Source organism: Megalops cyprinoides, chromosome 1 (genome assembly GCF_013368585.1).
Source record: "Megalops cyprinoides isolate fMegCyp1 chromosome 1, fMegCyp1.pri, whole genome shotgun sequence".
Taxonomy (NCBI): Eukaryota; Metazoa; Chordata; class Actinopteri; order Elopiformes; family Megalopidae; genus Megalops; species Megalops cyprinoides.
Genome location: NC_050583.1, coordinates 71,270,009 through 71,280,647, shown reverse-complemented (window position 1 = coordinate 71,280,647; position 10,639 = coordinate 71,270,009). Strand labels below are relative to the sequence as shown.

The following is a 10,639-nucleotide window of genomic DNA, read 5'->3' as shown; positions in this document are numbered from 1 at the left end:
CCAAATCGCTGCAAAATGGTCTCAATCGTTTGTGCTACGTTTGTGCTGATTTGTGCCATTCAAACAAACATTTGTGCTACTACGTTTCTTAAGTTATTAAGCTTTATTTGTTACATGTGTGATGTCACTCAGCCCCCCATCATTGTCTACATTGCTCCAAAATGGGTTCAATCATTTGTGCTACATTTGTGCTGGTTTGTGTCGTTAAAACAAACATTTCTGCTACTACGCTTCTGCCTATATAAAGATGTAGATAGTTTGCAGATGTGTTGATACCAGTTTGTAGATAACATGTTACCTGTAACATGTCACCTATGTCCCTATATGGCAATACGTTCATGTTGAATTGCAGATGGATAAGATAAGATCAGGCGTGAAAAGTCTTTGGGAAGAAAAAGAAATTTTACTGACAGTTTTACTAACATACACCATGTAACAACAGTACTGAGTAGATGAACTATATTTCAAGAAAAGAATTTTTCACTGGCAGTTTTACTAATGTATAACGTGTTACAACAGTATTGAGTCGATGAACCATATTGTAGAGTCTAACTGTTTACTCCTTTGAATAAAAAAAAAAAATTTTTTTTTGTTTGAAAACACAGGTTGTTTTCTTTATGGCCACAAATGAACCGTAATACAGTACAGATTGCTGAATTAAGTTTGTTTCTCTCATCTGTGGGTATGTATCACTTCATATCTGGTCCCCACAGAAACAACGACTCTCATAAAGATTCCGTTCATCCAGTCACATAAGTGCAATCATTTAATTTTATCCTGGGGTTAGATATAGCCCTAATATTGTACCCTACACCTACATATCCCTAAAAGAGTCCCCAATTATTGTTTTAATGATAATAATCATCAAAAGTATATTGTAATTATGTACATTAATTATGAATAAGTATTCATGTGGTTAAAGCCTCATATGACATCTGAACTCAGCTGGTCACATATAACAGACTCTACAAGTGACAATATTAACAGCATGTAACATAAAATACATGCTTAACTGTACAGTGAAGTAAATACAAATCAGACTGGTGAAATATGAAGTTATTTATTGTCATTTCAGTAATATGTAGAAATTGGAATGGAAAGGCAAGACACGATATGGACAAGTTGACATAAGCCATAAGAATCTTTCTTTATGTTGATGAGATGGTGAGCGCACCGGCTGTTAGGGTAATAGTTGATCAAGTTCCAATAATTAATTTGTCTTCCAACAGAGCTAACATAACTAGTTCAGTTCTGATTCAGTCTCGGCAACACAAATAAGAATTTCCTTGACTGGTGAATGAAATGCGTCCAGAAATCAAGAGCAAGCAGTCTTCACTGTAACAGGTGTTTCTAGTTAGTCCTCACCTAATCCTCTGTCCTGCCTGCCAATCTTCTACTGGGTGAAATGGTATTCGAATGAGTTAGTAATTGGAGTGGGTCACAAGAAAGGTGATAAGATAGATAGCAGCCACTTCACATAATTAATAAAAAACAGTGAGGCAGGTAAAAATGTAACTAAGTAGGCAGCAGCACAGAATATTGCTCTTGGCACAACAGACTGGTAAAAAATTTGCAACATGTTTCTGAACACATTACATGACCTAAGCATCCTCAAGAACTAGAGTATGCTCTGTCTTCCCTGTAGACAGCCTCTGTGTTGTATTTCCAGTCCAGTCTGTTGTTGAGGTGGAATCCAAGGCATATGTATCCCTCCACCATGTCCACCTCCTCTCTAAGAGATAAAAATGGTTTTAAAGTCCTGCACCTCCTAAAGTCCACAGCGGTGTTGGCCAAAGTGATACGCCAACTGCCGCAGACCTAAGCTTTGAGATGGTCCACCATCAGTCAGTCCAGGACTTTTATGTGATATGTCAGAGCAACTGGTCTATAGTTGTTGAAGATAGATGGAGATGACAACTTTGGCATTGGAAGCAACAACCGCATCATCAAGTTCGCTGATGATACTACAGTTGTGGTTTTCATCAGCAAAGGTGATGAGTCAGCATACAGGATGGAGGTAAAGCAGCTGACAGTGTGATGCAACAGACACAATCTCTCCCTGAATGTTGACAAGACCAAGGAAATGGTCATCAACTTCAGGAAGGCCTGCACAGTGCACCATCCCCTGTTGACCATAGATGGCGCGGCCATGGAGAGGGTCAGTAGCATCAAATTCCTGGGAGTGCACCTGGCGGACGATCTGTCCTCGACCGCTAACACCATGGCCATCGTCAAGAAGGCCCAGCAGCGGCTCCACCCCCTCCGGAGGCTCAGGCAGGCCAGCCTACCCATTCCGGCCCTCACCACCTTCTACAGGGGCACCCTTGAAAGTGTTCTGACCTACTGTATCACTGCCTGGTTCGGAAACTGCACAACTTCCGAATAGAAACAGCTGAACAGGATAGTGAGAACAGCTGGGAAGATCATTGGTGCCCCTCTCCCATCCCTGCTGGAGATCTTCAACCAGCGCTGTGCCCGCGGAGCCTCCGGCATCATCATGGACCCCGACCACCCCTCCCACAGCCTGTTTTCCCTCCTGCCATCGGGGAAAAGGTACAGAAGTCTCCATACCAGGACCACCAGGCTTCTAAACAGCTTTATATCCCAGGCTGTAAGGATCATGAACACTCTTGCTTCCCCCCCTCACTGAACCATTAACCCCCCCCCCCCCCCCCCCCCCCCCCATAGGACCACACAGTCACTTCTCTCCACTAGTGCAATCCTTTTCATGCTGCACCTGGCACTTTTTGTACAGATAAAAAAATTATTGACAGTACATGTTGCTCTTCCCCTCCAAATATACCATAAAGACATGCTGCTGTAAAGTCATGCTACTATTCCCCTCCAAATATTTACAAAACTGAGTGTATTGTATATAGATATATGTTGTTTTAATTCTCTTTCTAATTTATGTACACTGTTGGTATAACAGAAACGGCATTTCATTCTTGATTGTAAGCAAGTGCATGATAAAATGACAATAAAGGACATCTGAATCTGAAATCTGAAATTTCTGAGTTACATCACGCATGTAACAAATAGAGCTTGATAACTTAAGAAGCGTAGTAGCACAAATGTTTCTTTGAACGGCACAAATCAGCACAAACGATTCAGACAATTTTGTAGCGATTTGGACAATGATGGGGGGGGGGGGGGGGGTGAGAGTGACGTCACACATGTAAAAAAATTAAAACTTAAGAAACGTACTTAGCACAATTGTTTCTTTTATCCGATTTGCACAATGATGGGGGGCTGAGTGACGTCAATGGTCAGAAAATGTAAAGTTTAATTACTTAAAACCCTTAACAACATAAACGATGATTTTTACGGCATAAACGAACAGCAATACTTTAATTAATTTTCTGATGAAATGGGGGGCCAGCTTCACGGAGATCTTGCGCACCACTATTTGGGAGCCACTGATCTAAATGCTTTTCATTGGGACACAGAAAAGACTTACATCGTCTGCTTAAAAGACTGCATTTACCATCATGCCTAAATTACTTGTACCAAACGTACAGTGGTGGCTGTACGGACAACTTCTCGCGAGGATTTAGTTTGCCTGCAGTTTGTTAGCAGAAGCTTCCTCCACCATTTCGCTCCCTCTGATGTCTCCTCCCCACAGCTGTTAGAAACAGCAAATCGGCCCGCGCTGTCGTGTTTCGTACTTTCCCTGTTCCCACCGTCCCACGGGCACCTCGCTGGGTACCGAGAGGCAGTTTGGAGTATCCCCGTCACGGATTGAGTGCGATTTCAGTCGGATGGCGGCTCCTTCATCGACTTTTTAGTGAAAGAAAACGGCACGGAATTTTCAGGTAGGGGGGAAGTTAAGATGGCGGCCGCGGCAGGGGTGAGCGGGTGGGGGCAGGGGGGGTTAGAGGGGGGCCGCCGAAGAGTGGTCGGCTGGTCGCGGGGGTTTGTATTAACATTACCGAAATGTGTATTTTAGCGGACGGATTGATTATTTTCGAGTGGTTATATATCTTTGGTACATTGGGCTCAATGAGACTCGGCGGAATGCTCCAGTGATCGGTATTCACTCGTCTTTGTCTTTGTCGCTTCAATGGGAGTGAATGTTGGCGGGTCGCTCAAACCCCCTTACTGTCCCCTACTTTAAATAATTTCTAAATACTTTAAACGACTGTTTCCCCGAGTTATTTAAGATTAATGTGCGAACACGCGAATAGCTTGACTGAAGCTGGAAAATCTTGAAAACTGGTGAAGTGTATTTTAAGTTATTTGACCCTGTGTAATGACGTCACGAGGACTTGTATCGTTTTATTCAGTCAGAATATGGAAGCGGGTTTCAGAGGATATCGGCATGTTAAAGAGAAATGTGTTTTTTTTTATTATTTGTCATACAACCAACGCGCTGCATCGAAACAACAAAACAGGCCACACGAGAACATTACATAACGTAAGCATTGTGTGTAACGGCAAAGGCAATTGGCTAGCTAGCCAGCGTTAATTGTTCAGCTAGAGTAAAGAAACGACACAAGGTTTGGATAGCTATCTTATTAACGATAACTGACCGGCTGGCCATCGTAATCTGTTTGCCTCAGCAGTGAAAGCAACCATGCGAATGCATATCTAAGACTTGGCTGGCAGAATGATCACCGTAATATCCATAACTGCGTGTCTGACTTGAGGGACTGGGCTAGATCAACATGCCTCTTCAGCGTGTACTCTTAAGAAAACTGTTTAGCTGGAAAACTGTTAAATAAAAAGTTATGGCGTTGCGAGTAGCTGTACTTTTCACGATTCGGATTCTCAGCTAAGTATGTAAAATATCAGTACTGTGTTTCTGTTCAAACGCATTTTTGCGACGAAGCGCAGCGCGCTTGAACGAACAGGGAGCCAGGCCTCTCGTTTGCTTCGACAGTGTGATACACGATTATAACCAGTCTAGCTAACAAGCAAATTATGCCGTTTCATATTCACCCCTTTCAAGTAGGTTATAGTTGAGGGTTCAGGATTGGTTTGGTTATTGTCACGGTCTGTTTATCTGGCGAGCCGACTAAATTTTCACATTACGTCTGGTTGGTTAATGGTGGGTTATTTATCTCGTTGGCTGTTAGCTAGTAATCTAGCAACAGTATGCCTTGGCATACTATTTCTCAGGATCCTTTACCTATGTATACACATGGCTATTGCATGTATTCTGAATGGAATTGAACGGCTGGATGTAAATTTAAGGTTTCAGTTTAGGTTAGGAGTTTAGAATCCATTTGGGATATGTAGTTCATGTATGTTGTATCTACCTCGTGCAGTTAGCCTGGAGACTAGACTAGAAGTTTTGTACTTTGCTATAGTTGGCTGTGAATGCAACCTGGAATGCAGTGAGTTGGGTTCTTTGGTTTTAAGAGCACAGTTAAAGTTATAGCTTGTTTTTCAAGAGACATTAATATGTACATGACAAGATGAAACCCATTACCTCTGACATTGAGTTCAATTAATATCTGACCAGTGTATGGCATGATGCTTGTTTCATATGTTTTTCTCTCTTTGAGCACAGATTGAACTACATGAAAAAGGTGACAGAGAGAATCAAAAAGCAGAACTGTCCTGTGGGGTTTGTGAAGTAGGATATTTGTAACTGGAAATGAAAGTGGGGAAAGAAAGCTGAGTGTAGGGAATTCAGTATCTGAATTAACAGGTGAATTTGTAAGTGCCAAAATAGCAATAAAACAAAATTGCTGCAGAATGTGTTTACAGAATTTTATGGGGAATTTTGTTGTGGTCCAGAACATAAAATGACACATTCCTGCATGAAATTAATCTCACAATTATGATTAAGGAGCATATTTTGATGTACTGGCCCTATATTGGACATTTTCCCCCTAGAATGCGTGGTATCATTAAAAGCTAGGTTGAGAGGCAACAAAAAGAATGTAAAAGAATTTTATACAAGAATATGAAAATATAGAAATATGTAGAATTTAAATTTTGGATATTATAATATTAAAATTGATATTTTATGGCCAGTACTCAAAGCAGGGAAATGGTTTACATAATTTTTTCTTTGATCACACTTGTTCCCTTATATTTCTTAGATGTATGAAAGGTTAATGATACAATATACAGAGAATCCAAGGACCTACAGGAATCTAGCTGTAGTCAGTTACTGAATAGCCATAGGATAAGATTTTGTTTGGGGCACATGATGTCACATCCATAACCTTTTTAAGGGAGGTTTCTGTAAAAGATGTGTTTTACTTTGACTCTTAACAGAACTTCATCTACAAATTTAACATTAAACAAGGTCAGGTATGGTCTGAGTTTGGTCATTTTCTGCTCAGTATCCATGGTTTGAAATGGTCACTTTCTCTTTAGTGTGTATGTCCAGCAGGGTTTTTACAAGGTCCTTTTAAGTGCTTAAAATCTGGAACGTTCAAACAGTATCTGAATGAAGTCATTGAAGTACTGAAATTAAGACTCTTCCCTCTATTGATGAATTCTGTATGATTTTCTCCTGTGTTTAAAGACACTTTGTGTTTGTTTGAACCTTGTCCTTTAATCATTGTTAAGGACATTACTGTGACAGACGCTTCTAAACACAACCTGTTCTACCTAGTACTACCTATAATGGTTCTATGATAAAAATGTCCACGGTAATATTACCCAGTGTCTGCAATTGACACCTGGGAGCCTGCCAGTGTGGGCAGATTTTCTGTTTGCCAGGTCACAAAGTTGCAGGGTCACAGCCACATTGGTGGGCGCATTTTGTGTGAATAAAAACACATTATCATATGATATGTTCATGATATACAATGATAGAAATTTAAGAATTGTTTCATGGCATCAAGGTATTGATGAAGGCATTCATCTCCTTTGCACAGCCTGAAATGCAGCTAACATACAGTGGCAGGAGAGATTATTTGTTGGAGAGTTCTCAGTTCTTGAAGAGATCTCTTGATTTTTTTCTCATGTGTTTCACATATCTGAGGCTAGTCACTTTTGTGTGATTAGAGGAAACCCCCAAAGGCTCACCTGGTTATATACTACGTGGTCAATTACTCATGTCCTATTTTGTGTCAGATAACCCTGTTACTTGCTTGTAAACATTACAAGCTGTGCATACAAATTTAATGTTATTAGGACAGGGTGCTTAAAACTTTGACAGCGCAAGGGAAACAGCTACAGACAAACTACTCTTTCGGTTTTGGCCTTATTTATCGATTTTTTTAAGTTATTTATTTTTTACATTTGAATTGTATTTGCCAGGTAAAATTGATGCAGGCATATTGGATTCCTTTGTATTGGCTCCTGATGCAAATAAAATAATCTTTAAACCCTTACTACGAGAGCAGTCATCAGAGTTCAGTTAACAGCCACAGGTAGATTGAATCTTGTTTCTCCTGGTGTGCATGTGATGAAAGCATGATTTGTATGTTGTTGATCAAAATGTCAGAACTCAGGGCATGTTTGTTCATAGAACCTTATGAGTTAAAGCAATCTATGATCCAGCAATTATGGAATTGTTTGAAGATTGGAAATCGCCTTTTAATTTTTTTGGTAGGTATGATCCAAATTGATTAAGTGTGCTTGTGTGTCTGGGACAGAAAAAGATGAATTCCCAAATTTGTTGAGACAAATTTCCTATGCAGAATTTCCATGGATTATTTCAAAATTTAGTCAAGCCTCCAAATTTTAGTTGAGCAACAATGCAGTGTCAGTGATATTGCAGCTTTGGTCAATGTCACCCAACCCTAGTGTACAGCTTCAGCTGGTACAGTTGCTACATGTAATATATATTGCATATTTTTGTTACAGACTGACTGTGGACTGGCAGACAAATTGTCAGTTCCATGTGTCCATTGTCACTTAAACCTGTCCTTACTTGTCTGTGATGTTGCCAACGCGGAAAGCTTTTACATCCTCTAACAACCCTATCCAAGGGTGTGGTTCATCAAACATCATGCAAGTTGGAATTAAGACATTGGAAATATAAACAGTTTTGTGATATATCATGGATTATACCATGCTGTTCAGTCATGTTCAAAATTCAGTTTCAATTGAATATTCTATTTGTAACTGAAAATTACAGTGAAAGGTGCAGGTTTACAGCAGCAGTACTGAATTATTTTTATTGCATGGTGGGAGCAGAATAAAGCAACGAATATACTGTACTGTGCTCTTTTAAACGTAAACCCATTCCGGTACATTAGGTAAACAGTAACATAAGTGTTTGTACAAATAGCAACTCAGACTAGAATTTAAGATCATAGTCTAAATGTAGTAGTCAGTATACAGAGGGGAAGAGACACAAAACAATAACAATTTGAACAGATAAGTTCAAATAGTTATTGTTATCCCTGCAAAAAAGCATTTTTGCAGGCATTATCAAGCTTGCTACCTATTCTGTATTTTAGCAGACACCATTTTACGTTTATGTTTAACATTGTTATCACTGAAAATGAAAGCATATCTGGAGCAAAACGCTGGGGACCACAATTTCCCATTGTTGTGCTTGATAGGCCTACAATGCTCTCCTGAAGTTATTCAATACATGAAATAGAATACAACATATTGGATGACTACCATAGTAGGGCTGGGCGATATGGACCAATAATCATATCTCGTATTTTTAGGCTGAATGGCGATACACAATATATATCTTCGTATTTTCTACGAAGTGGGCTAGATGTTCAGTTGTAAGTCAAAGCCACATGTGAGATGTCGCAAGCACTTTTATTAAAACAGACTGATCAAAGTAAAATGTAAAGACAGGGTTTCCTTACCTGTTTGAAAATATGCAGCTGCAAAACATTTAAATGAAAAATTATATAAAATAAATAGCCTATATTAAATAAAAATAGGCGTATCTCTGAGAATCCTCCTTCAGTTGTTTTCAACAACAATAACAGACTGATTAAAATAGAGTACAATTACAGGTTTTCCACTCCTGCTTATTTGCACAGCTGTGTGTTGTAACAATAAAAATGTAAACAGAACAAAAAGAACAGGCCTACCCTGTTTGAAAATATACAGCTGCACAATATATCAACGTGTAAATGAAAAAAAATATTAAAATAAAATTTTTATTTAATATAGGCTGTGTTGGTAGCACTTTCTGATAAGGTAAGTCAGACTATCAGAACATTTTACAGTTATATCCTGGTAGTCTTTTCTGATAAGGTTTAGAGTATCAAAATATGCTACTTAAAGTTTTACATTGGTATTGATTAGAGTGTGTTGATGGACAAACTAGACTACAAATTTACATGTCAGCATGCAAACTAGACTGTCAAAGTACAATTTATCCATCACATAAACCGTATGTAAGTTATGCCTATTATTAAAATTTACGTAACAGCATTTTTGAAATTGCTGTTGGATGAATTAATGAAAACAAAAATGTAATTAGCTTAACCATTTTCTGATAAGGTTAAAAAAAAAAGAATTACCAACCTTTTTTGGCTTCTAAGGTAGCACAACCTACTTGCTGTAGTATTTTCTGTTAGGGTAACAAAGATCGATAGATATGACTATCAATCTACGCTATGGCAGGACATTTCAATAAGGTAGGGCAAATCTATAGAACACTGGTGTTCTGCCATTTTTTGCGTCCTTATCAGATTTTGCTACCAGTCACAGGAATTTATAGCGTAGTCTATAAACTATTGCTGCCTTGTCAAAAATGCTACTGGAAGGCAGCAACTTGCAAATGATTTTGACGTGTTATAGAAACGGTAACGTTAGCGATAGGAAGCACATTTTTATAAGTCAAACGTTAGTAAAGTCAATGTTAGATAGCTACTTTGACACAATTTACTCAATTTAGTTATTTGCCTGTTTGCAAATCTGCAGCCATCGATCCAACTTGAAATACTACCACAGGTAGCCTACCCTAGGTTGCGTACCATTTTTTGTAGGCAACAACTGGATCTTGTCAGAAAATTACCAACTTGATATTATACTTGTATTTAAAATATCTAAAATGACAAAAATAGTCTAAAATGACCTTAGAAGAAAATTATACCATCATAAAAGGACTGGTGGCATATTTCGATAGTGTAGACACTCATCAGAAAATGCAGCCAGTGTTTTAGCTATAACGAACTGTGACATATGGTGCTGAAAACATTAGGCATAACTTAATGACCTCATTCGCTTTGATCTAGTATTGCAGTAAATAAATTGCAGACGTATGACTGAGAAACATTAGAAAGATAATTTGTTACTACTTTACTATCTACCTATCTAACAAACTTGTTTAAAAATAGAAAGTGACTTTCTGTCAGCTGTACCGTATTTGCATGCCTGCGCATGTGCATTACCTGCTGGTTGCACGTTCTGATGGGTCGCAAAAAATTATAGGACACTGGGTTTGCGCGCAGATGCAGAGGGAGAGTGGGGGCAGGGTTGAGAGTGTGAGAGAGGAGAGATGCAATCACTGGCACAGCTTTACGGAAGAAACAGGTTATGTAACGCAACATCAAACTGTATCAATACAACCGGTGTTGTCTCATCCTATATCGCGTTTGAAAATATATTGATATACCTTAAAAAGTTGATATACCACCCAGCCCTATACCATAGTTAAGAATGCATTTAACTGCTAAATGTAATGTAACCACGTGGGAGAAAATATAAGTGAAGAACCACCTCCTTGGCATTATGTAATACAAACCCTGCC

At 38.9% G+C, this 10,639-nt stretch overlaps 1 protein-coding gene across 1 annotated transcript in view; it reads left to right on the top strand.

Moving 5' to 3' along the window:
• Positions 1-3,573: 3,573 nt before the first annotated feature.
• Positions 3,574-10,639, top strand: part of LOC118782870 (Snf2-related CREBBP activator protein) — a 94,971-nt gene continuing 87,905 nt past the window's right edge. The window contains exon 1 of the mRNA XM_036536479.1: positions 3,574-3,815. The gene's annotated coding sequence lies outside the window, so the exon portion shown is untranslated. The remainder of the gene's footprint in view (positions 3,816-10,639) is intronic.